Raw genomic sequence first — 24,380 nt, forward strand, 5'->3', positions numbered from 1 at the left:
GGAGGGTACATTGTATACCACTATAACTTTGCCCATTTCCTTCGTCCGTCAGAAACATAACTGCTGTTGGCAGAACTGAGGTCTAATTTTACCTACATGCTCTTCCCGCGATGTATACGTAGGAAGAAGCAATATATCGGCTGACTCTTTTGGAAAGGTACCCTCTCGGAATTTTAATAGCAAACAACAAAAAAATGGTTCAAATGGCTCTGAGCACTATGGGATTCAACTTGTGAGGTCATCAGTCGCCTAGAACTTAGAACTACTTAAACCTAACTAACCTAAGGACATCACACACATCCATGCCCGAGGCAGGATTCGAACCTGCAACCGTAGCGGTCTTGCGGTTCCAGACTGCAGCAAACATCACCGTGATACACAACACGTCTCTTGCAGTGTCTGCCATTGGACTCGGGTGAACATCTCCCTGCCGATTTCGCGCTTGCTAGATGAACGTTTGAAGAAATGCGCTGTTCTTCTTCGATCTTGTCTCTTTTCTATATCTTCTATCTATCCTATCCGGTACGGGCCCCAGACAAAGGAACAATATTCAAGTATTGCTCTGACGAAGGTGTTGTAAGCTATAACCTTCGAGTATGCACTACACTTCCGTCATGTGCCTTACCTGAGGTTAAACCTATGTAGTCATTGCTCTTTAAGTCGTTCCTAACGTATACTACGAGGTATTTAATGGCTGTGACTGCTTCAACTGAGTGTTATGCAAACGTTTAATCGTACAACAGTGGATCTTTCGCATATTTCCCTCTTTACCTTACTTTTGTTTATGTTGAAGGTTAACTGCCATTCCCTGCACCAAGTATAGATCCTCTGCAGATTTTTCTACCTTTCACTACAGCTTTCTAGCTATGCGACATCTCTGTGTATCTGGCATCATCCACGAAAAGCCTCAGGGAACTTCCTACGTCATCGACTAGGTCGTATGTATATATTATTATTATTATTATTATTTTCGATTATTCCCTTTTGAGAGAGCGATTGAACTTGAGTAGTAATGGTTTCTTCCTCTTTCTTCGTTCTTCCCTGATTCTCTTCATACGTTCGCTGTGTTCTCTCTTGCATTCTTCCGGCCATCTTTTTCCCGTTCTGTTCTCCGTATGTTCTTGTTTAAATGTGTGTTTCTGTATGATGTTTCTAAACTGTTCTCTATTGTTTATGTTTTCTTGTGTGATCCACAGTTCTTAAATGTCTTCTTCTGCTTTAGTTATCCACTTGTTTTTGCTCTTGTTTACTGTCTCAAAGATTTGTCTTGTGAGCCTGCTTTTATTCATCCTGCTGATATGTCCATAAAATTTCATCCTTGTCTTTCTGATGATGTCTGTTATTGTTTCTATGTCTTTGTAAATCTCTCTAGTTGGCCTCTTCATCCAAATTCCTTCCCGAAACACTCGTCCATATACACTCCTGGAAATTGAAATAAGAACACCGTGAATTCATTGTCCCAGGAAGGGGAAACTTTATTGACACATTCCTGGGGCCAGATACATCACATGATCACACTGACAGAACCACAGGCACATAGACACAGGCAACAGAGCATGCACAATGTCGGCACTAGTACAGTGTATATCCACCTTTCGCAGCAATGCAGGCTGCTATTCTCCCATGGAGACGATCTTAGAGATGCTGGATGTAGTCCTGTGGAACGGCTTGCCATGCCATTTCCACCTGGCGCCTCAGTTGGACCAGCGTTCGTGCTGGACGTGCAGACCGCGTGAGACGACGCTTCATCCAGTCCCAAACATGCTCAATGGGGGACAGATCCGGAGATCTTGCTGGCCAGGGTAGTTGACTTACACCTTCTAGAGCACGTTGGGTGGCACGGGATACATGCGGACGTGCATTGTCCTGTTGGAACAGCAAGTTCCCTTGCCGGTCTAGGAATGGTAGAACGATGGGTTCGATGACGGTTTGGATGTACCGTGCACTATTCAGTGTCCCCTCGACGATCACCAGTGGTGTACGGCCAGTGTAGGAGATCGCTCCCCACACCATGATGCCGGGTGTTGGCCCTGTGTGCCTCGGTCGTATGCAGTCCTGATTGTGGCGCTCACCTGCACGGCGCCAAACACGCATACGACCATCATTGGCACCAAGGCAGAAGCGACTCTCATCGCTGAAGACGACACGTCTCCATTCGTCCCTCCATTCACGCCTGTCGCGACACCACTGGAGGCGAGCTGCACGATGTTGGGGCGTGAGCGGAAGACGGCCTAACGGTGTGCGGGAACGTAGCCCAGCTTCATGGAGACGGTTGCGAATGGTCCTCGCCGATACCCCAGGAGCAACAGTGTCCCTAATTTGCTGGGAAGTGGCGGTGCGGTCCCCTACGGCACTGCGCAGGATCCTACGGTCTTGGCGTGCATCCGTGCGTCGCTGCGGTCCGGTCCCAGGTCGACGGGCACGTGCACCTTCCGCCGACCACTCGGGACAACATCGATGTACTGTGGAGACCTCACGCCCCACGTGTTGAGCAATTCGGCGGTACGTCCACCCGGCCTCCCGCATGCCCACTATACGCCCTCGCTCAAAGTCCGTCAACTGCACATACGGTTCACGTCCACGCTGTCGCGGCATGCTACCAGTGTTAAAGACTGCGATGGAGCTCCGTATGCCACGGCAAACTGGCTGACACTGACGGCGGCGGTGCACAAATGCTGCGCAGCTAGCGCCATTCGACGGCCAACACCGCGGTTCCTGGTGTGTCCGCTGTGCCGTGCGTGTGATCATTGCTTGTACAGCCCTCTCGCAGTGTCCGGAGCAAGTATGGTGGGTCTGACACACCGGTGTCAATGTGTTCTTTTTTCCATTTCCAGGAGTGTATTTTCCTCAGAATTTTTTTTCCTGCTTTTCAATCTCTCTGATCTTAGTACGACCATGAATCACTGTAGTTTCTGCAGCATATAGTGCTTCTGGTAGGACTAGTGTGTTGTAATGCCTTAGTTCCGCATTGACAGATATATATAGGGTGAGTCACCTAACGTTACCGCTGGATTTATTTCGTAAACCACATCAAATACTGACGAATCGATTCCACAGACCGAACGTGAGTAGAGGGGCTAGTGTAATTGTTTAATACTAACCATACAAAAATGCACGGAAGTAACGGAAGTATGTTTTTTAACACAAACCTACGTTTTTTAAAAATGGAACCCCGTTAGTTTTGTTAGCACATGTGAACATATAAACAAATATGTAATCAGTGCCGTTTGTTGCATTGTAAAATGTTAATTACATCCGGAGATATTGTAACCTAAAGTTGACGCTTGAGTACCACTCCTCCGCTGTTCGATCGTGTGTATCGGAGAGCACCGAATTACGTAGGGATCCAAAGGGAACGGTGATGGACCTTAGGTACAGAAGAGACTGGAACAGCACATTACGTCCACATGCTAACACCTTTTTGTTGGTCTTTTTCACTGACGCACATGTACATTACCATGAGGGGTGAGGTAAACGTACACAAGTGGTTTCCGTTTTCAATTACGAAGTGGAATAGAGTGTGTCCCACTGGAAACGCGTCGACGTATGTCGTATCAGGATGATGGTGAACCTGCACATTCCGCAATTAACACTAGGCTGACCCTTGACAGGATGTTCGACGGGCGTTTCATAGGACGTGGAGGATGCATAAATTGGCCAGCCAGTTCTCCTGATCTTACACCTCTGGACTTCTTTCTGTGAGGTACGTTAAAGGAGAATGTGTACCGTGATGTGCCTACAGCCCCAGAGGATATGAAACAACGTATTGCGGCAGCCTGCGGCGACATTACACCAGCTGTACTGCGGCGTATACGACATTCATTACGCCAGAGATTGCAATTGTGTGCAGCAAATGATGGCCACCACATTGAACGTCTATTGGCCTGACATGTCGGGACACACTCTATTCCACTCCGTAATTGAAAACGGAAACCACGTGTGTACGTGTACCTCACCCCTCATGGTAATGTACATATGCGTCAGTGAAAAAGACCAATAAAAAGGTGTTAGCATGTGAACGTAACGTGCAGTTCCAGTCTCTTCTGTACCTAAGGTCCATCACCGTTCCCTTTGGATCCCTACGTAATTCGGTGCTCTCCGATACACACGATCGAACAGCGGAGGAGTGGTACTCAAGCGTTAACTTTAGGTTACAATATCTCCGGATGTAATTAACATTTTACAATGCAACAAACGGCACTGATTACGTACTTGTTTAGATGTTAAGACGTGCTAACAAAACTAACGGGGTTCCATTTAAAGAAACGTAGGTTTGTGTTAAAAAACATACTTCCGTGCATTTTTTTATGGTTTGTATTAACCAGTTACACTAGCCCCTCTCCTCACGTTCGGTGTGTGGAATCGATTTGTCAGTATTTGATGTGGTTAAAGAAATATATCCAGCGGTTATGTTAGGTGACTCACCCTGTATATAAGCTGGGTTATGCCCGAAGTTTTCTGTCCGTTAAGAATGACATGCTGTGTTCTGTTTGTTAGCAACTTTTCAATCCAAAAAGCTGGTATTCATAAGGCGACAGTGCAGAACTGTATCGAACGGCTTCTTGAAGTCAAGGAAAACGGTATCAATATGGACGTCGCTACCTACTGCCTTCTGGATCACGTCAACGAATAGAGCGAACTGCGTATCGCCCGATTGTTGTTAGCGCAGTCCATCTTGGTTCCCACAGGGAAGATTTTAGGTCTTCAGAAATGTAATTACATGCGAGCGTAAATCATGTTCCGAAATTCTAAAATCGACTGACATTAGTGGTACAGACTTACTGTTACGTGCTGCTGTCCGACAACGCTTCTTGAAAACGGAATGACCTGCAAATTTCACAGTTCTATAAGTCAATATCGTGAATAGCACAACAATTAGACATTCGCCGATATCTTTGTTCGGGTACTACTCCTAGCACACTCTCATTATGACAGCATTTTCATCACTTTTTTTTCCTGTTTTCCGTCTTCTCTTAGTTGCTCTAGGTATGTAAAGTCTATGCAACTAAATGAAGGCAGTTTGTTTATTGCCATACACGTTTCGCTATTTTATTTGAGATGCATCATCAGTGGCCTGAAATACATGTTTCCTTTTATACATACAATAAACGTATTATGTGGTAGATATAATATGCTGCTATGTTACGTTTTGTCGTGTTTTCCTCTTGTCTTTTAGGTTAGAAGCAACTTTTTTAGCACACGTTCCGTACTGTGAATGTATCGTTCGGTACTACTTACGATTTCCAGCGCTGTTAAATTTTTATTTTTTTATTAGCTTTCGGAATGTGTACATACAGCGATGACAACACTGAAAATGTTATGCTACAGTTTCTGACAAGTTGTAGCATACAATTGCTTAAGTTGCACCCTTGTACGAAATTACAGAAGCTTAATAAAGGATGGAATCTGATATAAAACGAGTTTTACAGCCACAATATATTCAAACCAGTAAACAAGGTGAAAAAGTAGCTCACGATACACTGAGGTAAGTTGCTATAAAAATCCAAATGGTAGCACAATGAGAAATGATAAATCGCCGTTGGTACGCATCTGGGATATCCCCAATTCAATCCATAATAACAACTATGTACCTAATTAACAAAAAAATGTTGTTTCGTATGTCCTGTAGGGATTGCCTCAAATGTGCGGATAGAGTACTGAATAGTTTTGCAGGTCTGCACGTACGATGTAGACAGAACAAGAGAACAATATACAATAACCAGATTTGGGTGTTACAACCGTAGCTACGCCAATACTCAGACGCATACTTGTAGTCTATGCTGGCACTGTTGTTGATGTCGGACAGAATACTGTACGTTCCTGTATCGTTGGATGCTAACAAGTTCTGGAGGATGCTTGGTAAGTGGTGACCAAGCTCCCGAAGATTACTTGCAGGGACACTGATGTGATACGTGTTCCGAGGACACTGTAGGAAGAAATGGTTTGGATCTTCTCCCTCTCCACAAACACATAATGATGTTGAGTCGCTAGAGGTGTTTCTTGAGCATCCAGTGATTAAATTTCGGCCGTGCTATAGCTGTGTGAAGTTACTCCATGTTTGCGTCTTATTACACCAGGGTGTTCTTGGGACTGTGGAATGAATTAGTGCGTAGTGACTGCCTTTGATTTTAGATGTCCTCAACCATTCCTCTTTCCATTCGCATTAAAATTGCTACACCACGAAAACGATGTGCTACAGACGCGAGATTTAGCCGACAGGATGAAGATGCTGTGATATGCAAATGATTAGCTTTTCAGAGCATTCACACAGGGTTGGCGCCGGTGGCGACACCTACAATGTGCTCACATGAGGAAAGTGTCCAGCCGATTTCTCATACACAAACTGCAGTTGACCGGCGTTGCCTGGTGAAACGTTGTTGTGATGCCTCGTGTAAGGAGGAGATATGCGTACCATCACGTTTCCGACTTTGATAAAGGTTGGATTGTAGCCTATAGCGATTGCGGTTTATCGTATCGCGACATTGCTGCTCGCGTTGGTCGAGATCCAATGACTGTCAGCAGAATATTGAATCGGTGGGTTCAGGAGGGTAATACGGAACGCCGTGCTGGATCCCAACGGCCTCGTATCACTAGCAGTCGAGATGACAGGCATCTAATCCGCGTGGCTATAACGGATCGTGCAGCCACGTCTCGATCCCTGAGTCAACAGATGGGGACGTTTGCAAGACAACAACCATCTGCACGAACAGTTCGACGACGTTGGGACTATCAGCTAGGAGACCATGGCTTGACGCTGCATCACAGACAGGAGCGGCTGCGATGGTGTACTCAAGGACGAACGTGGATATGCGAATGGCAAAACGTCATTTTTTCGGATGAATCCAGGTTCTGTTAAAGCGTCATGATGGTCGCATCCGTGTTTGGCGACATCGCGGTGAACGCACTTTGGAAGCATGTATTCGTCATTGCCATACTGGCATATCACCCGGTGTGATGGTATGGGGTGCTATTGGTTACATGTCCCGGTCACCTCTTGTTCGCATTGACGGTACTTTGAACAGTGGACGTTACATTTCAGATGTGTTACGACCCGTGGCGCCACCCTTCATTCGTTCCCTGCGAAACGCTACATTTCAGCAGGATAATGCACGACCGCATGTTGCAGGTCCTGTACGGGGCTTTCTGGACACAGAAAATGTCCGACTGCTGCCCTGGCCAGCACATTCTCCAGATCTCTCGCCACTTGAAAGCGTCTGGTCAATGGTGGCCGAGCAACTGGCTGGCCACAATACGCCAGTCACTACTCTTGATGAACTGTGGTATCGTGTTGAAGCTGCATGGGCAGCTGTACCTGTTCACGCCATCCAAGCTCTGTTTGACTGAATGGCCAGGCGTATCAAGGCCGTTATTACGGCCAGAGGTGGTTGTTCTGGGTACTGATTTCTCAGGATATAAGCACCCAAATTGCGTGAAAATGTAATCACATGTAAGTTGTAGTATAATATATTTGTCCAATGAGTTCCCGTTTATCATCTGCATTTCTTCTTGGTGTAGCAATTTTAATGGTCAGTAGTGTATTTAGATTACTGGTAATATCGCAGATGTTGCTGCCTAATAATATCCTTGTCGTCAGTGAGGCGTCTGTCGTGTGCGTTTTCCTTCTTATTCATCGTGACAGATAGTTAATTCCATTCTGGTCAGTATCGTGCCCTTCCTACCGTAATTTAATCGCGTTGGCAGCAAGATATATTTCACGGTCCCTGCAGTGCTTGGTCTGGCCGCTAGATACACGCACTGCTTTGAATTGGAACGTAACTGTACCTAGACACGTGAGCAAGTTAAGTGACGGAACTACGGCGGGGTTCTAGGTTTATCAGCGTCGAGTAACGTTTTCCACTATGTTTGGTTATGAACGTCGGTGCCGTTGCCGGCAGGGACTCGTGTTTCAAGCAGAACGCTCGGCTGGCGCCACTCTGGCGAGCTGGCACGCCTCCTGCCCTACCGCACCACGATATTGGCCCCAGCAAAGTGGCACGCCTGTGAGACGCGTAGCGGATACTTAATTCCTCACTCATATGCGACGTCATCTACCCACTACGTCTGTCCAGACCCTTTGACGTCGCTCTCATAAATTCTTCAGCTGTAGAGGAATGCTGGTGCGCTGGTTCACCAGAAACGTCATCTGTATTAATAACGGCTAAGGCGGTCACGCGGTCACTCGGTCGCACTTGTAGGTTGCCTATCACGTAGCTTCCACGCGCAAAAATTTCCAGTACCTCATATAAACATTGACGGATGTAACAAATTTAAAATGCTCACACGATCTGTTCATTAAAAGATTAACACAATAAGTAAAGCGTTAAAGTTAGACACTGCGTATATGTCTTGCGTCAGGGTAACTCAAGGCATGAAGATTACCCAGAGTATATTCACCCAGTATTTGAGCACTTAGCGACTTCCAACAAACTTTACACATAATATCAACCCTTCTCAAAACTTTTTCTCGCTGAAACCCCCACAAAATAGTGAGAAGGACAAAGCTTGTCGCTTACTACATTTTAGTTGTTCATGCAACTTAAGCATCAGGTACAAAGTTTTAATTTATTACGATTTGCTACAAACGCTAATTGCAACACCTTTTGCTGGCGCTATACACGTGTATCACTGAATTTACTGTGCAACTCAAAATCCATAAATCTCTCTTTACATACCCGCAGTATAATTTTACTCAAACACGCTAATAACAGGATCCAGAAAATTAAATAGTCATCATTCCTTGGCACCAGATAGACTTGCTACAAAAAGTATCAATGTTGTTCATTAGTAAGTACGCATGCTCCCAGAAATGCACTCAGTTCCTCGCTGACAACCCACGTAACTTAAGTAACATTTTTAACATATCAGCTCCAAAGACGTGTCTGCAGCTCGTGGTCCTGCGGTAGCGTTCTCACTTCCCGCGCATGGTGTCCTGGGTGCGATTCCCGGCGGGGTCGGGGATTTTCCCTGCCTCGAGATGACTGTGTGTTGTTGTGTCGTCTTCATCATCGTCATTCGGAGGAAGGCAATAGCAAACCACCTCCGCTAGGACTTTGCCTAGTGCGGCGGTGCGGGTCTCCCGCAACGTCCCCTACGCTCCTCGAAATATGGGACATCATCATCCAAACACGTTCACACTAGCTGCCAGATTTGAATACAGCACGGGCTGCAGTTTCCAGCCAATTAGAGAAAAGGACAGTTACGATAGGTTCACGCGCATGCTATATAATGGCTTACTTCAGAAAATTATTTATTTATTACATGAGAAATTACAATCTTCGAAAAATAGCAAATGCACGGAACGCACTGGAGCTTGTGAGTATTACTTCAAACAGAAAAACTGTAGGGACGAATGTGTAGCAAGCACTAGGTTCTTTATGTCGATACTGTTTCAGTGAAAATGTTGATGTAAATCGACGAATTACAATATGAGAACTGGAACTACCTTTTATTTGAAAGAGATAACAACATAAAATTTTTATAACTTAGGGCCGATAGTTGATAGTTCCAAAAATTTCCACTTTGCGGGATTCGGAGAGAGTGCGGCGTGGATGACGCTCGATGCTGGTATTTGGCGATTCTGCAATGAGAATAATATCTCCAGATCTGTTATACAGGTCTTCTAGTAATAATTCATTCTTGTTTAAATTTATATATTTTGTACGGAATTACATAAATATGACCAGGAAGAATTCAGAATTTACCCTTATAGCAGTGGAAGTTCTAAAACATAATGAACTAATTGTTTTTGACGTGTGAAATTTCATCATTATTTACACTTACTAATGGCAGCATTTGTTGCTATAGGTACACATTTCTTCATGAGGAAGAGAGATTCTTCGATGAATTTTGCACAGCATACAAACCATACCTAAAGGTGTATGAAACTCTAGAATTTTCCAAATCTACTAAAAACTGTGGTAAAAATTGAGGTAATTAACTATAAAATTTGTGTTTTTTCTAAACATGAAGTTTAAAATATAACAGTTCATTCGTTTTTTCATAAATTAAATAAATTCTAGAGTTTCATACACCTGTGAGTATGGTATGTATGCTGTGCAAAATTCATCGAAGAATCTCTCTAACTTATGAAGAAAAGTTTATCTACAGCAACAAATACAGCCATTAGTAAGTGAAAAAATGATAAAATTTCGCACGTAAAAGAAATTTATTTTGTTATGTTTTCGAACTTCCACTGCAATGAGTGTGAATCGTGAATCCTTCCTGGTGATACTGACAAAGTTTAATGAATGTATTTGTAAAAGTGTAGACACTGGAAATTAAAATGTCCTGAGATGCCTCTCCTGCTCCAAGTCGGCCCGTTTGACGTCCTACCACCCTTAAATTTATTGCTTAAGATGTCGGCACGACGGAAAATTCTAACAAAAAGAAACATCGAGGAGACAACAACAGCTTTTGTCGAACAAATTATACTGAGAAGGCATGCCGTTGAGTAGTGAATTGTGTTCGTCTAACAGAAAAGTACTGAATGGTATGCGGAAATTTTTGTTCTCAGAAATGTTTATGCTGTTGGGATAAGACTGTAGTAAAGGGTCTATAGCCCGTATTGCCTTACTACCTTGTTAGGTGGTGGATACATCGGACTAAAGCATGTTTAATTTTTTTTTTTTTTTTTTTGGGATTTAAAATTTAAAAACCTCTCTCACACCGGCCTGATTTAGCTTCACTGATCAGGATAGTAAAAACATGCGTATGGTAAGGGAACTCACAAAGCAGGCTTATCACATTCACACAGTTCAATACTGTTCTGATTAAATTGACTTTAACTTAAATTCCATAAGGCAGTGAAGCAATTTCGAAGTCTCGGTGTGACGAAAATTGTCAGTCGATCTCCTGAAAACATTTGTCATAATTATTAACTTTCGGTGATCACATGGGGAAGACCGGAGATCTGCTGGTAAGACCGTGTTAGCCTATTTATTTGAAGTAACTGTATATCTTGAGCATACAAAACGGCAGGTTCGTCCAGTGTAAATCAGACGTTCCCCACTGATCCCGTGCAACACAGCGTAGTAATCAGACACTGTCAATAATAATCACTTAAATAATACGCGAACACACTTACTTCAGTTTAGTTCATGTATTAAATTCCTTCTCATACAGAATCTCATCAAGATGGCGACTAGCTCAACAATACACACAAATACATCCTTCTTTCACGACTAATCGGCAAGCATTCCTTCATTCTTTTCATAAGAGAAAACATAGATAGCAGAGAAGCTATTCCATGGAGTAAATGGACGCTCCAAGGAATAATTGGGCTTGAAACTACTTTGCATTGATAATCGGTAAGATAAGAAGAGATATTTCGAGATATGTACTGAGTTATATAATTTATAAAATTTCTGAAAATATCGCAGAGAGACCGCTGCAAGAGACATTAAACATGCTACTTCGCTAGCAAAGAACACGGAGTTTGCGGGTTACCGTGGCGACACCTGCAAGGGACGGGAGACTAGGGATGGCGTGGTTGAGTGATGGGCTGCGCCGGCCGTAGCTCGTGGCGCTGAGCCCTGCGGATCCCAGCCTGCCGCCGTGAGATACGCAACCGCCGACCCACCAATCACGCCAGGCTATCCCTTCTTCCCTGAAGGAAAGTGTACCAGCTCCTATCGAGCTAAGAAGTCGATTTCAGAACAGCCGTGATCCGTCAGCGGATTTCAAAGGTCCGGCTATCGGAGTATGGAAAGGATGCGGTGCGGAACGTACACTGTCCTATTTACTTGATTGGATCGTGTTATGAATCATGTAAGAAAGACAAACATCAGCGGGTATCGGAATAGGGCAGCTTCAGGATTATGGTGTATCGGGATTCCAGTATATCGTTCTGCGATGCTGCTGCACTTTTCGGGCAGCCGCGGCTGTCATGCGAATTTGAAATCAATGGATTCAGGAGGTCCATAGAGGACTGGACCGAAAGGATGGCGAGACAGGACGCGTAATGGACGCAGGTATAGAAAGAGCGAGACGAAAAAAAAGAAAGAGGTTGCAAATTAATCGGTAGAGGCACGTGAGTCTTCCTACCGCTTGAGTTCGTCGGCCGGAGTGGCCGAGCGGTTCTAGGCGCTACAGTCTGGAGCCGCGCGACTGCTACGGTCGCAGGTTCGAATCCTGCCTCGGGCATGGATGTGTGTGATGTCTTTAAGTTAGTTAGGTTTAAGTAGTTCTAAGTTCAAGGGGACTGATGTCCTCAGAAGTTAAGTCCCATAGTGCTCAGAGCCTATTGAACCATTTCAACCCCTTGAGTTCCAATCTACTGCTTGCGAGAATATTTCTTTTCTGTGGTCAGTGACTAACCGCCCGCCCTCGGCCAAGGTGTCATCGCCACAGTGTCAGCTTATCCAGCCACCAAAACAAAAACTACTGAGTGGACGTCTATGTGGCAATAGTGCGCTTGCTTTATACATCCGCCGCTTCCAGAGCCCGCTTATGTTCAGCAACGGAGTTCTACGCATTGCTGTGGTATTGGAAGGTCGTCAAAGATCGGCGAATGGTTACTGAAGCAAATATGCTATTTGATCAAAGACTTCTATTTTGGACGAGTTCTGCCGACTGACGACTACTAACAATTTATGAAAAGGAAATAAACTCTGTTCTTTATTATGCATGTTACTATGACCGATGTGCAGCATCTACCGTAAAAAACAAGAATTTAATTTCTTTTAGAAATTTTATGAAACTGATAATTAATTTTTTACCATGAAGTGTAGTATTTTTCAACAGTGGAGTTAGTTTAAGTAATATTTTCAAAAATGATTGCTGTTACAATGAGGTGACAAAAAGTAGTGGGATAGTGAGATGAACATTCACTACTGGCCATTAAAATTTCGACACCACGAAGATGACGTGCTACAGACGCGAAATTTAACCGACAGGAAGAAGATGCTGTGATATGCAAATGATTAGCTTTTCAGAGCATTCACAGAAGGTTTGCGCCGGCGTTGCCTGGTGAAACGTTGTTGTGATGCCTCGTGTAAGGAGGAGAAATGCGTACCATCAAGTTTCCGACTTTGATAAAGGTCGAATTGTAGCCTACAGCGATTGCGGTTCATCGTATTGCGACATTGGTGCTCTCGTTGGTCGAGATAAAATTACTGTTAGCAGCATATTGAATCGGTTGGTTCAGGAGGGTAATACGGAACGCCGTGCTGGATCCCAACGGCCTTGTATCACTAGCAGTCGAGATGACAGGCGTCTTATCCGCATGGCTGTAACTGATCGTGCAGCCACGTCTCGATCCCTGAGTCAACAGATGGGGACGCTTGCAAGACGACAACCATCTCCACGAACAGTTCTACGACGTTTGCAGCATCATGGACTATCAGCTCGGAGACCATGGCTGTGGTTACCCTTCACCCTCCATCACAGACAGGAGCGTCTGCGATGGTGTACTCAACGACGAACGTGGGTGCACGAATGGAAAAAGGTCATTTTTTCGGATGAATCGAGGTTCTGTTTACAGCATCATGATGGTCGCATCCGTGTTTGGCGACATCGCGGTGAACGCACATTGGAAGCGTGTATTCGTCATCGCCATACACCCGGCGTGATGGTATAGGGTGCCATTGGTTACACGTCTCTGTCACCTCTTGTTCGCATTGACGGCACTTTAAACAGTGGACATTACATTTCAGATGTGTTACGACCCGTGGCTCTACCCTTCATTCGATCCCTGCGAAACGCTACATTTCAGCAGGATAATGCACGACCGCATGTTGCAGGTCCTGTACGGGCCATCTGGATACAGAAAATGTTCGACTGCTGCCCTGGCCAGCGTATTCTCCAGATCTCTCACCAATTGAAAACGTCTGGTCGATGGTGGCTGAGCAACCGGCTCGTCACAATACGCCAGTCACTACTCTTGACAAACTGTGGTATCGTGTTGAAGCTGCACGGGCAGCTGTACCTGTACACGCCATGCAAGCTCTGGTTGACTCAATGCCCAGGCGTATCAGGGCCGTTATTACGGCCAGAGGTGGTTGTTCTGGGTACTGATTTCTCAGGATCTATGCACCCAAACTGCGTGAAAATGTAATCACATGTCAGTTCCAGTATAATATATTTGTCCAATGAATACCCGTTTATCATCTGCATTTCTTCTTGGAGTAGCATTTTTAATCGCCGGTAGTGTAATACAAATGGCGGTAGTATCGCGCACATAACGTATAAAAGGGCAGTGCATCGGCAAACTGTCATTTGTATACTGAGGTGCTTCATGTGAAAACGTTTCTGATATGACCATGGCCGCACAACGAGAATCAACAGACTCTGAACGCGGAATGGTATTTGGAGCTAGACGCTTGAGACATTCCGTTTCTGAAGTCGTTAGGGAATTCCATATTTCGAGATCCGCAGTGCCAAGAGCGTGACAATAATACTAAACTTCAGACATTACCTCTCACCACCGACAAAGCAGTGGCCGAAGTGGTTCACTTAACGACCGAAGGCAGCGGGAAGGCAAGCATCCAGAACGAGGGATGGTCAGCAAGGAGACTATTCTTGCGTCTCCCCGTGACGCGGCTGTTGCAATGTCGGCGCAGCGACAACACCGGACGTAGCAGAGACACCGTGGTGTCTTTTCAGATGGGCCATGATTCTCAGTATACCATCAGGATGGCCGCATCTACGTGTGGATGCTGCGAGTTTTTGTTGTCATCACACAGCCCCCCATCTGATCTGACGGTATGGGCTGCCATTGGCTAAACAGTACAAAAGCCTGTGGTGGCCTAATTTGTGTAGTAGGGCGTCACATGTGTGGCTTAAGGACCGTGCCGGTAGACTTTCAAGGTCTCGGTGATATTATCTTTCAACAAGATAGCGCAACACCGCATTCTGCCACAGCTCTACCGACCTACATGTATACAGAGACTGTTCTGGTCAGCCCGTTCTCCACATCTTTCATTCCTTCAAAACATCTGGTCATGGGGTGCCGAGAGTTCAGCAAGCCACCAGTCTCCAGCCCCTGCGGTTGACAAACCTGGCATACATTCGAAGGAGTATGGAATGACATATCCGTATCGTTCCTCCAAGCTTAGTTCTACTCGATGGCGAGCCATGATGCTACCAGATGTGGCAGCTCTTTGTACTAAATATCAACCTTGTGCACATCCAAATCACCTACAAATTTAATCATGCACTCTTTCTACTAACCTGTTACGTGCGTAATGAGAAAAAGTAATTATTATTTTTTCTATTTACAAATTTAATGGTGAGCTATGTAATTTGTCCACAATCCTCAGAACTTGATACGTCTTCTCGCGCCCCAACGGAAGGCAAAAAGAAAGGATCTCGTGCGTAGCACTGATATAACTTCATTATCGGTTATCAAATCAAAGTCGATCTTGACGCCTTACTAAAAAAATTATGTCACGTGAATTCCATTTTTCCTAACGATTAAGATATTTTTATGACAACAGTGCAACATTACCCGCTGATTCAATTCGTACCATACAATCCTTCCGAAACTGTGTTTTACAGCTTCAGTGGGACATCATACGTTTAATGTTGAAAGCAGTTTAATTCATTGCCCCATATTTTGCTACCAATAGCTATCAAGTGGGACCACCTCATTTGTCTCATTCCAAAATTGTACCACAAATAAACAAAATTACCTTAAATATACGTTACGTAATATTGGGATTCAATCAGAAGGCTGTTTTGAAAAGAAACATTTATTCAGCGTACGCTGGAGGGCAGAACACCATGTTTCAATACATTAAAATGTAATCAGAATGCATCGGCTCAGCTAATATTACTGAAACTGAAATCAGGATATTAAATCCTCCACAAATTTCGAAATATTATACACTCGCAAAATTTGAGAGCAGTTACGGAATCGGCACAAAATCTCCTTTAACATGAGGCATTTTGGGCATAAATTCTCTGTCTTATTACATTTCTTGAAAATTTCACTTATTTTATTTCGCTAAGATGACAGACATGCTGCTGGTATAAATTAGAATAAAGTGTTTAATATACAGTCATGCAACAAAAATCCCCTTTAAGTGCAAACTAATGTGAGTGAAAATAGAGCTAGCCTTCAGCTAGTTCCATTCTATTGTTAAATACATTTTAACACATAAGTTTGTGACATCACGTTCCTGACACATGAAGGGTGAGAGGCGGCCGTGGAGGGGGTGGTGAGGGGGAGGGAGCGGGATGTCTTGAAACATATTTTGCGTAGACGCCAAGTGTCACATGAGAGTCAGCTGAACCTGCGGTAGACCGGCAATACTCTTCATTATTGTGAATGCCATCCAAATGTAGATTGGCAACAGTACACAAACAAGTCAGAATCTTCGACTTCAGTGAGTCTTTTACAAAATAAATGATGAGTTTTGAAGACACACTTTATCTAGCAATAATTACATCTACATCTACATTTATACTCCGCAAGCCACCCAACGGTGTGTGGCGGAGGGCACTTTACGTGCCAGCGTCATTACCTCCCATTTCTGTTCCAGTCACGTATGGTTCGCGGGAAGAACGACTGACTGAAAGCCTCCGTGCGCACTCGAATCTCTCTAATCTTACATTCGTGATCTCCTCGGGAGGTATAAGTAGGGGGAAGCAATATATTCGATACCTCATCCAGAAACGCACCCTCTCGAAACCTGGCGAGCAAGCTACACCGCGATGCAGAGCGCCTCTCTTGCAGAGTCTGCCACTTGAGTTTGCTAAACATCTCCGTAACGCTATCACGGTTACGAAATAACCCTGTGACGAAACGCGCCGCTCTTCTTTGGATCTTCTCTATCTCCTCCGTCAACCCGATCTGGTACAGAAGTAACTGCTACCAGTGTTTGTTCCGCTATCATATAATCATACAATAAAGCATCCTTCTTTCTATGTATTCGCAACACATTAGATTTGTCTATGTTAATTAAGGGTCGGTTGCCACTCCCTGCACCAAGTGCCTATCCGCTGCAGATCTTCCTGCATTTTGCTACAATTTTCTAATGCTGCAACTTCTCTGTATACTACAGCATCATCCGCGAAAAGCCGCATGGAACTTCCGACACTATCTACTAGGTCATTTATATATATTGTGAAAAGCAATGGTCCCATAAAACTCCCCTGTGGCACGCCAGAGGTTACTTTAACGTCTGTAGACATCTCTCCATTGATAACAACATGCTGTGTTCTGTTTGCTAAAAACTCTTCAATCCAGCCACACGGCTGGTCTGATATTTCGTAGGCTCTTACTTTGTTTATCAGGCGACAGTGCGGAACTGTATCGAACGCCTTCCGGAAGTCAAAGAAAATATCATCTACCTGGGAGCCTGTATCTAATATTTTCTGGGTCTCATGAACAAATAAAGCGAGTTGGGTCTCACACGATCGCTGTTTCCGGAATCCATGTTGATTCCTACAGAGTAGATTCTGGGTTTCCAAGAACGACATGATACGCGAGCAAAAAACATGTTCTAAAATTCTGCAACAGATCGACGCCAGAGATATAGGTCTATAGTTTTGCGCATCTGCTCGACGACCTTTCTTGAAGACTGGGACTACCTGTGCTCTTTTCCAATCATTTGGAACCTTCCGTTCCTCTAGAGACTTGCGGTACACGGCTGTTAGAAGGGGGGCAAGTTCTTTCGCGTACTCTGTGTAGAATCGAATTGATACCCCGTCAGGTCCAGTGGACTTTCCTCTTTTGAGTGATTCCAGTTGCTTTTCTATTCCTTGGACACTTATTTCGATGTCAGCCATTTTTTCGTTTATGCGAGGATTTAGAGAAGGAACTGTAGTGCGATCTTCCTCTGTGAAACAGCTTTGGAAAAAGGTGTTTAGTATTTCAGCTTTACGCGTGTCATCCTCTGCTTCAATGCCATAATCACCCCGGAGTGTCTGGATATGCTGTTTCGAGCCACTTACTGATTTAACGTAAGACCAGAACTTCCTAGGACTTTCTGTCAAGTCGGTACATAGAATTTTACTTTCGAATTCACTGAATGCGTCACGCATAGCCCTCCTTACGCTAACTTTGACATCGTTTAGCTTCTGTTTGTCTGAGAGGTTTTGGCTGCGTTTACACTTCGAGTGAAGCTCTCTTTGCTTTCGCAGTAGTTTCCTAACTTTGTTGTTGAACCACGGTGGGTTTTTCCCGTCCCTCACAGTTTTACTCGACACGTACCTATCTAAAACGCATTTTACGATTCCCTTGAACTTTTTCCATAAACACTCAACATTGTCAGTGTCGGAACAAAAATTTTGGTTTTGATCTGTTAGGTAGACTGAAATCTGCCTTCTATTACTCTTGCTAAACAGATAAACCTTCCTCCCTTTTTTTATATTCCTATTAACTTCCATATTCAGGGATGCTGCAACGGCCTTATGATCACTGATTCCCTGTTCTGTACATACAGATTCGAAAAGTTCGGGTCTGCTTGTTATCAGTAGGTCCAAGATGTTATCTCCACGAGTCGATTCTCTGTTTAATTGGTCGAGGTAATTTTCGGATAGTGCACTCAGTTTAATGTCACTCGATGCTCTGTCCCTACCACCCGTCCTAAACATCTGAGTGTCCCAGTCTATATCTGGTAAATTGAAATCTCCACCTAAGACTATAACATGCTGAGAAAATTTATGTGAAATGAATTCCAAATTTTCTCTCAGTTGTTCTGCCACTAATGCTGCTGAGTCGAGAGGTCGGTAAAAGGAACCAACTATTAACCTAGTTCGGTTGTTGAGTGTAGCCTCCACCCATAATAATTCACAGGACCTATCCACTTCTACTTCACTACAGGATAAACTACTAGTAACAGCGACGAACACTCCACCACCGGTTGCATGCAATCTATCCTTTCTAAACACCGTTGAACAACGTTACAGTAATGCTACAGCACAAGTGAACTTCGGAACCAGAGGCCTGGAGCCATCAGATTCGTGACATTATTTTCATGAAATTCTGTGCTGCCATCCTATATTAAATGGAGCCGCGAACTCTATTTTTATGGACCCAAAGCATAGGTAACACCGCAAGCCTCACCAAAAGCGATATACAGAAATGTTTCAAGCTGTGGAAGGAACTATTGGAGACGCGTGTAGTCATTTGGTTCTGATTGAGTAGGCGACTGAAATTGACCGAGCCTTTGTTGTAAGCATGCAACTCTGTAGCATCGGTCTCGTAAACAAACACTGAGTTGATTGCTTTCGACTAAACCTATTGCAGCGTATAAAGAGAGAGAATACCCAATGACTGAACTAAGAGCAGCGTTCAAGAGCGGAATTTAAATTCATGGTGAAATATTTGCTGATGTAATTGCTATCTGCAGTGAAAGTAAAGAGAGTTATGGGGCCTGTTCACTAGAATTAACACTCTAATATGGACCGAGGGCCAACCAAAGAGAGATGCAAGTAATGATAAGCTGCAGAAATGATATTAGTGGTAAACGTAACATCGAAGTTGCGGTCCATGAAGTAAATGACGTGAAGAAATTCTACTAGCTTGGACATAAGAAGCAGACTATGACAGACAAGAAAGTCTACTTGTATCAAATATAGACCTTAATTTGAGGAAGAGAGCAGCACAGCGCTGTATGGAAGTGAATCACGGTTTGGGGAGCAGGACCGGAACAGAGGAAAATCGCACAGATTAAGGTGTGGGGTTACAGATGAATGCTGAAAGCTAAGTGGACAGATAAGAAATCAGGAGGTTCCCCGCATAAACCGAAAGGGGAATAATATATGACAGACACTGACTACAGGAAGCGACAGGATGGTGAAAGTAACATCCGTGGTTCTAGAGGGGCAGTGGGTAACGGACAAATTATCGACGATTTTGACTGTAAGAGCGTTCGTGGGGGCCGCTCCAAACTTGCCAGAAGATCATAGCCGTAAAAAAAGGCCCCTGAACAGTTCGCAACTCTTATTGGTAATTTACTAATGCGCAGCCAGCCTTATTTCTCTTTTAGCAGACCTCCCACGTTAATTACCCGGTTTACATGTATCAAATATAACTAAAACTTAGTGAAAAGTCGGAAAGTATTTAAGGTTAGGATGATGAGAAAATTATTTTTTTGACGCTGTTATCAATGTAACACAGAACCATTGGCTGTGATACACCCTGCTAAACCCGCAGGACAGGACAAGTGGTAGGAATTATGGAAGGGGGCCAGAGTGAGCGGCTGTCAGTTACACCCTAAATATAACACTTTATTTAGTTGTCCAAACATTACAGCGAAACTTACAAGCTTGACTATCGACAGAAAACGTCTTTAATTCTAAGATGGCTGAAGATACTACAGTATAAGCCTGTCCTACAGAATGACCGGCTGTTAAAGTGAGTAAGCCATCATGACATTGTGGAAATCATTCAAAGCTCAAGAGATCCCACAGATGTAGATGACGAGGACAAATTGGAAACTGGAGTCAACATTGTAGCATCTGTTCTCGCTGCGCCAGGACTGTGGAACATCATGAAAATTCTGCGCTCTTATTTAGATAGATGATGTCGAAAAATTAGACGAAAATTTTATGCTTAGTAAGACACTGCAGCATACAACAACAGAAGTTTTTCAAAAATAATGATATTCTTTATCTGTACTAACAGCGTACAGCTTTGTGCAACAAATCTAATTGTTGTACTGGAATACAGTTTGACGATAACGAGAATACAGCTTCTTGGTTTCCTCGCACGCTTCTTCGAAGTGTACCATATCCACTAGAGTGGTGATTTCGTGGGGAGACGGACACTTCTTAGGCATTGTTGTCTCGACAAATAGATTCAAATGGTTCAAATGGCTCTGAGCACTATGGGACTTAACTTCTGAGGTCAACAGTCCCCTAGAACTTAGAACTACTTAAACCTAAGTAACCTAAGGACATCACACACCCATGCCTGAGGCAGGATTCGAACCTGCGACCGTAGCGGTCGCGCGGTTCCAGACTGTAGCGCCTAGAACCGCTCGGCCACACCGGCCGGAGACAAATAGATTTTTACGAAATGAGCGCACAAGTGATTTTGTAGTAGTAGCCGAAGGCCACAAGCCGAGAGTGGACCGGAAGTAAAAAGAATCTTGCACGAAACAAATCGGAAGATACGAAGTGGAAGTGCGATGAAAGGAAACTCATTGATTAAATAATTCAGGGAAAACTAATGTAATGCGAAATTATCTACGAACACGTGTCGGAAGGTTGATGACTCGGGTACTTAATGTAAGCAATCGCACTTTTATGACGAGGAATGGTACCTGCCTGAAACGGTGTTTGATATAGGATTTCGCAAACTTACTGGAAAATATTCCAGAGTGACGATCACTGAAATGTTACTAATTATAGGAACATATGAATGTTTGTGAAGAGCTATAATAAAATGAAATCAGTGACTAAATAGTAAATTGTTTTATTTTAAGTAGTTCAAAGTCATATATTCATTTATTTTTTGAAAAAAAAATTACGAAACTCGGTACGTCTTACCGCGTTTACATTTTGTTTTTAAGAGCGAAATATTGCAAAAAATTAACAAGTTAACTGTGAAATAAAAAGTGCAGGTATCAAAGACAGTTTTCTGGTTAACTATATCTATAAGAGTAGGACCCTACCCTCCATCGGCGCTGCTTTGTTGGACTAGCGGCATTTTAACACCATACACGGAAAACGTTCTTTGTCTGAGCCTTTAAAGAATCAGGGGGCGTGCGGTTTCGTACTAAACATAAGGAATATTGGCCCACTCTATGGTTCTAAAGACAATGGCGAGTGTGAGTGCGAACCTGAAGGTTGTCAGGTTGAAATTCGGTAAGAAACAGTGACTTTAGTTGTGAGTTGCTGTTGTTGTTGTTGTTGTTGTTGTGGTCTTCAGTCCTGAGACTGGTTTGATGCAGCTCTCTATGCTACTCTATCCTATGCAAGCTTCTTCATCTCCCAGTACCTACTGCAGCCTACATCCTTCTGAATCTGCTTAGTGTATCCATCTCTTGGTCTCCCTCTACGATTTTTACCCTCCACGCTGCCCTCCATTACTAAATTGGTGATCCCTCGATGCCTCAGAACATGTCCTACCTACCGATCCCTTCTTCTTATCAAGTTGTGCCACAAACTCGTCTTCTCCCCAATTCTACTCAATACCCCCTCATTAGTTATGTGATCTACCCATTTAATTTTCAGCATTCTTCTGTAGCACCACATTTCGAAAGCTTCTATTCTCTTCTTGTCCAAACTATTTATGGTCCATGTTTCACTTCCGTACATGGCCACACTCCATACAAATACTTTCAGACACTACTTCCTGACACTTAAATCAATACTCGATGTTATCAAATTTCTCTTCTTCAGAAACGCTTTCCTTGCCATTGCTAATCTACATTTTATATCCTCTCTACTTCGACCATCATCAGTTATTTTGCTCCCCAAATAGCAAAACTCCTTTACTATTTTAAGTGTCTCATTTCCTAATCTAATTCCCTCAGCATCACCCGACTTAACTCGGCTACATTCCATTATCCTCGTTTTGCTTTTGTTGATGTTCATCTTATAGCCTCCTTTCAAGACACTGTCCATTCCATTCAACTGCTCTTCCAAGTCCCTTGCTGTGTCTGACAGAATTACAATGTCATCGGTGAACCTCAAAGTTTTTATTTCTTCTCCATGGATTTTAATGCCTACTCCGAACTTTTCTTTTGTTTCCTTTACTGCTTGCTCAATATACAGATTGAATAGCATCGGGGAGAGGTTACAACCCTGTCTCACTCCCTTCCCAACCACTGCTTCCCTTTCATCTCCCTCGGCTCTTATAACTGCCATCTGGTTTCTGCAAAAATTGTAAATAGCCTTTCGCTCCCTGCATTTTACCCCTGCCACCTTCAGAACTTGAAAGAGAGTATTCAACATTGTCAAAAGCTTTCTCTAAGTCTACATGAGTAGTTCATATTAATTATAAACCGTAAGAAAGATGAAGTTACCTGTTCTGACCCTAGACGGGTCATTTCGGGTTCTGCAATGTTGTTACTTTATGCCCTCCCGGTTGGTATCGCATTTCTTGACCTTACAGCCGCTATTAATCAGTTGAGCAGCTTCTCTGTTGGTCTCACAAGTTGAGTTCACCCCTTACCATTCCCCTCAACAAGGATAAATCCATGGCGGTTCCTGAGATCGAACCCGGCTCCTCCGCGTGGCAGTCAGCCTCACAGACCACACAGCTACGGAGGCGGAAAATTGCTTATTCTAAAGAAGGACTTATTATCCAGCATATTTCACTGTAAAATGTTGCGAATTATATCAAAAGATCGAAACATGGTTGGTAACAGGCCCACAGTCACAGCTCCTGCTTCACCTTCCTTTGTTCAGGCTTTCAACAAAATGAGTTTCGATGGTCTCAATTAAATTTGTGACATCAGGTTACCTTCCATTAGGAAAGTGGGTGCACTCAGCGACTGTTATGTAATTTATAAATGATAGAGCGCAGCAATAAGTCGTACCGTTTTTTTTTTTGCGGGTTTCATTACGCAAATCCAGACTTCGGCTAGTGCCTAGCCATTATGAATGCACTATTTTTTCATCTCGATGCATGTTAGATCGCTGTTGTTCGGGCGTCAGTCACAGTTCTTTGAATGCTAATCATTCAAAGAAATGTGACTGACGCTCTAACAACAGGGAGCTAACATGCATCGAGATTTAAAAACGGTGCATTCATAATGAATAGGCATTAGCCGAAATCTAGATTTGGGTAATAAAACCTAAAATCTGTAAAAAAAAAAAAAAAAAAAGAGCTCGACTGATTGCTATGCTCTATCATTTATAGCTTTGTGACAGCTGAGTGAACATTTTAACGATAGCAAGAAGAGTATGTATATCACATTCGCTTAAGACGAATTTTTCTAGCGGGAAAAAATATTCCGATCACCTCTGTTTCATATCAAAAATCTTTCATTTTACATAAAATGCAAATAATTCTTGTAAAATGTAGGATTCGGCGGAAGAAAATACTAACCCCCGAGGGCATATTCTGAAATATTGCTTTCTATATGTTTGATTAATTTCGAAGACAAGAACATAAATACAATGACACAGAACAATTTACATAAGAAGGAAATGCACTTCGGCATTACATATGAAGCGACTTGTTACCAGCAAGTAATGAATACGAGAATACGACAGGTAACGAGAACAGTGTACTGTTAAACTGGAAGTTAGCAATTTCTACCCCCGACACCTTCAAATTTTCTTTGCTATGGGAGGGGGAACAGCTGTGCTTGCCCCTATTGCCCCTACCCTTACCCTCCCCCTAAAGCATCACCACAGCAGTTGTACTTCGCAAAAGACAAGAGCCAACATCCATGAAGGAAAATTTTCTTAGGCTGCTGGGTCTACCCTTCTGGATGTCCCAACCACGACTTTATTCTAATTGCTTGCTTATGTTAAAG

General features: G+C 43.6%; 1 protein-coding gene across 1 annotated transcript in view; it reads left to right on the forward strand.

Moving 5' to 3' along the window:
* LOC124790066 overlaps nucleotides 1–24,380 on the forward strand; it is a 291,804-nt gene that overhangs the window by 206,186 nt on the left and 61,238 nt on the right. The window lies entirely within an intron of this gene.

The sequence above is a fragment of the Schistocerca piceifrons genome, chromosome 3 (genome assembly GCF_021461385.2).
Source record: "Schistocerca piceifrons isolate TAMUIC-IGC-003096 chromosome 3, iqSchPice1.1, whole genome shotgun sequence".
NCBI classification, from domain to species: Eukaryota; Metazoa; Arthropoda; class Insecta; order Orthoptera; family Acrididae; genus Schistocerca; species Schistocerca piceifrons.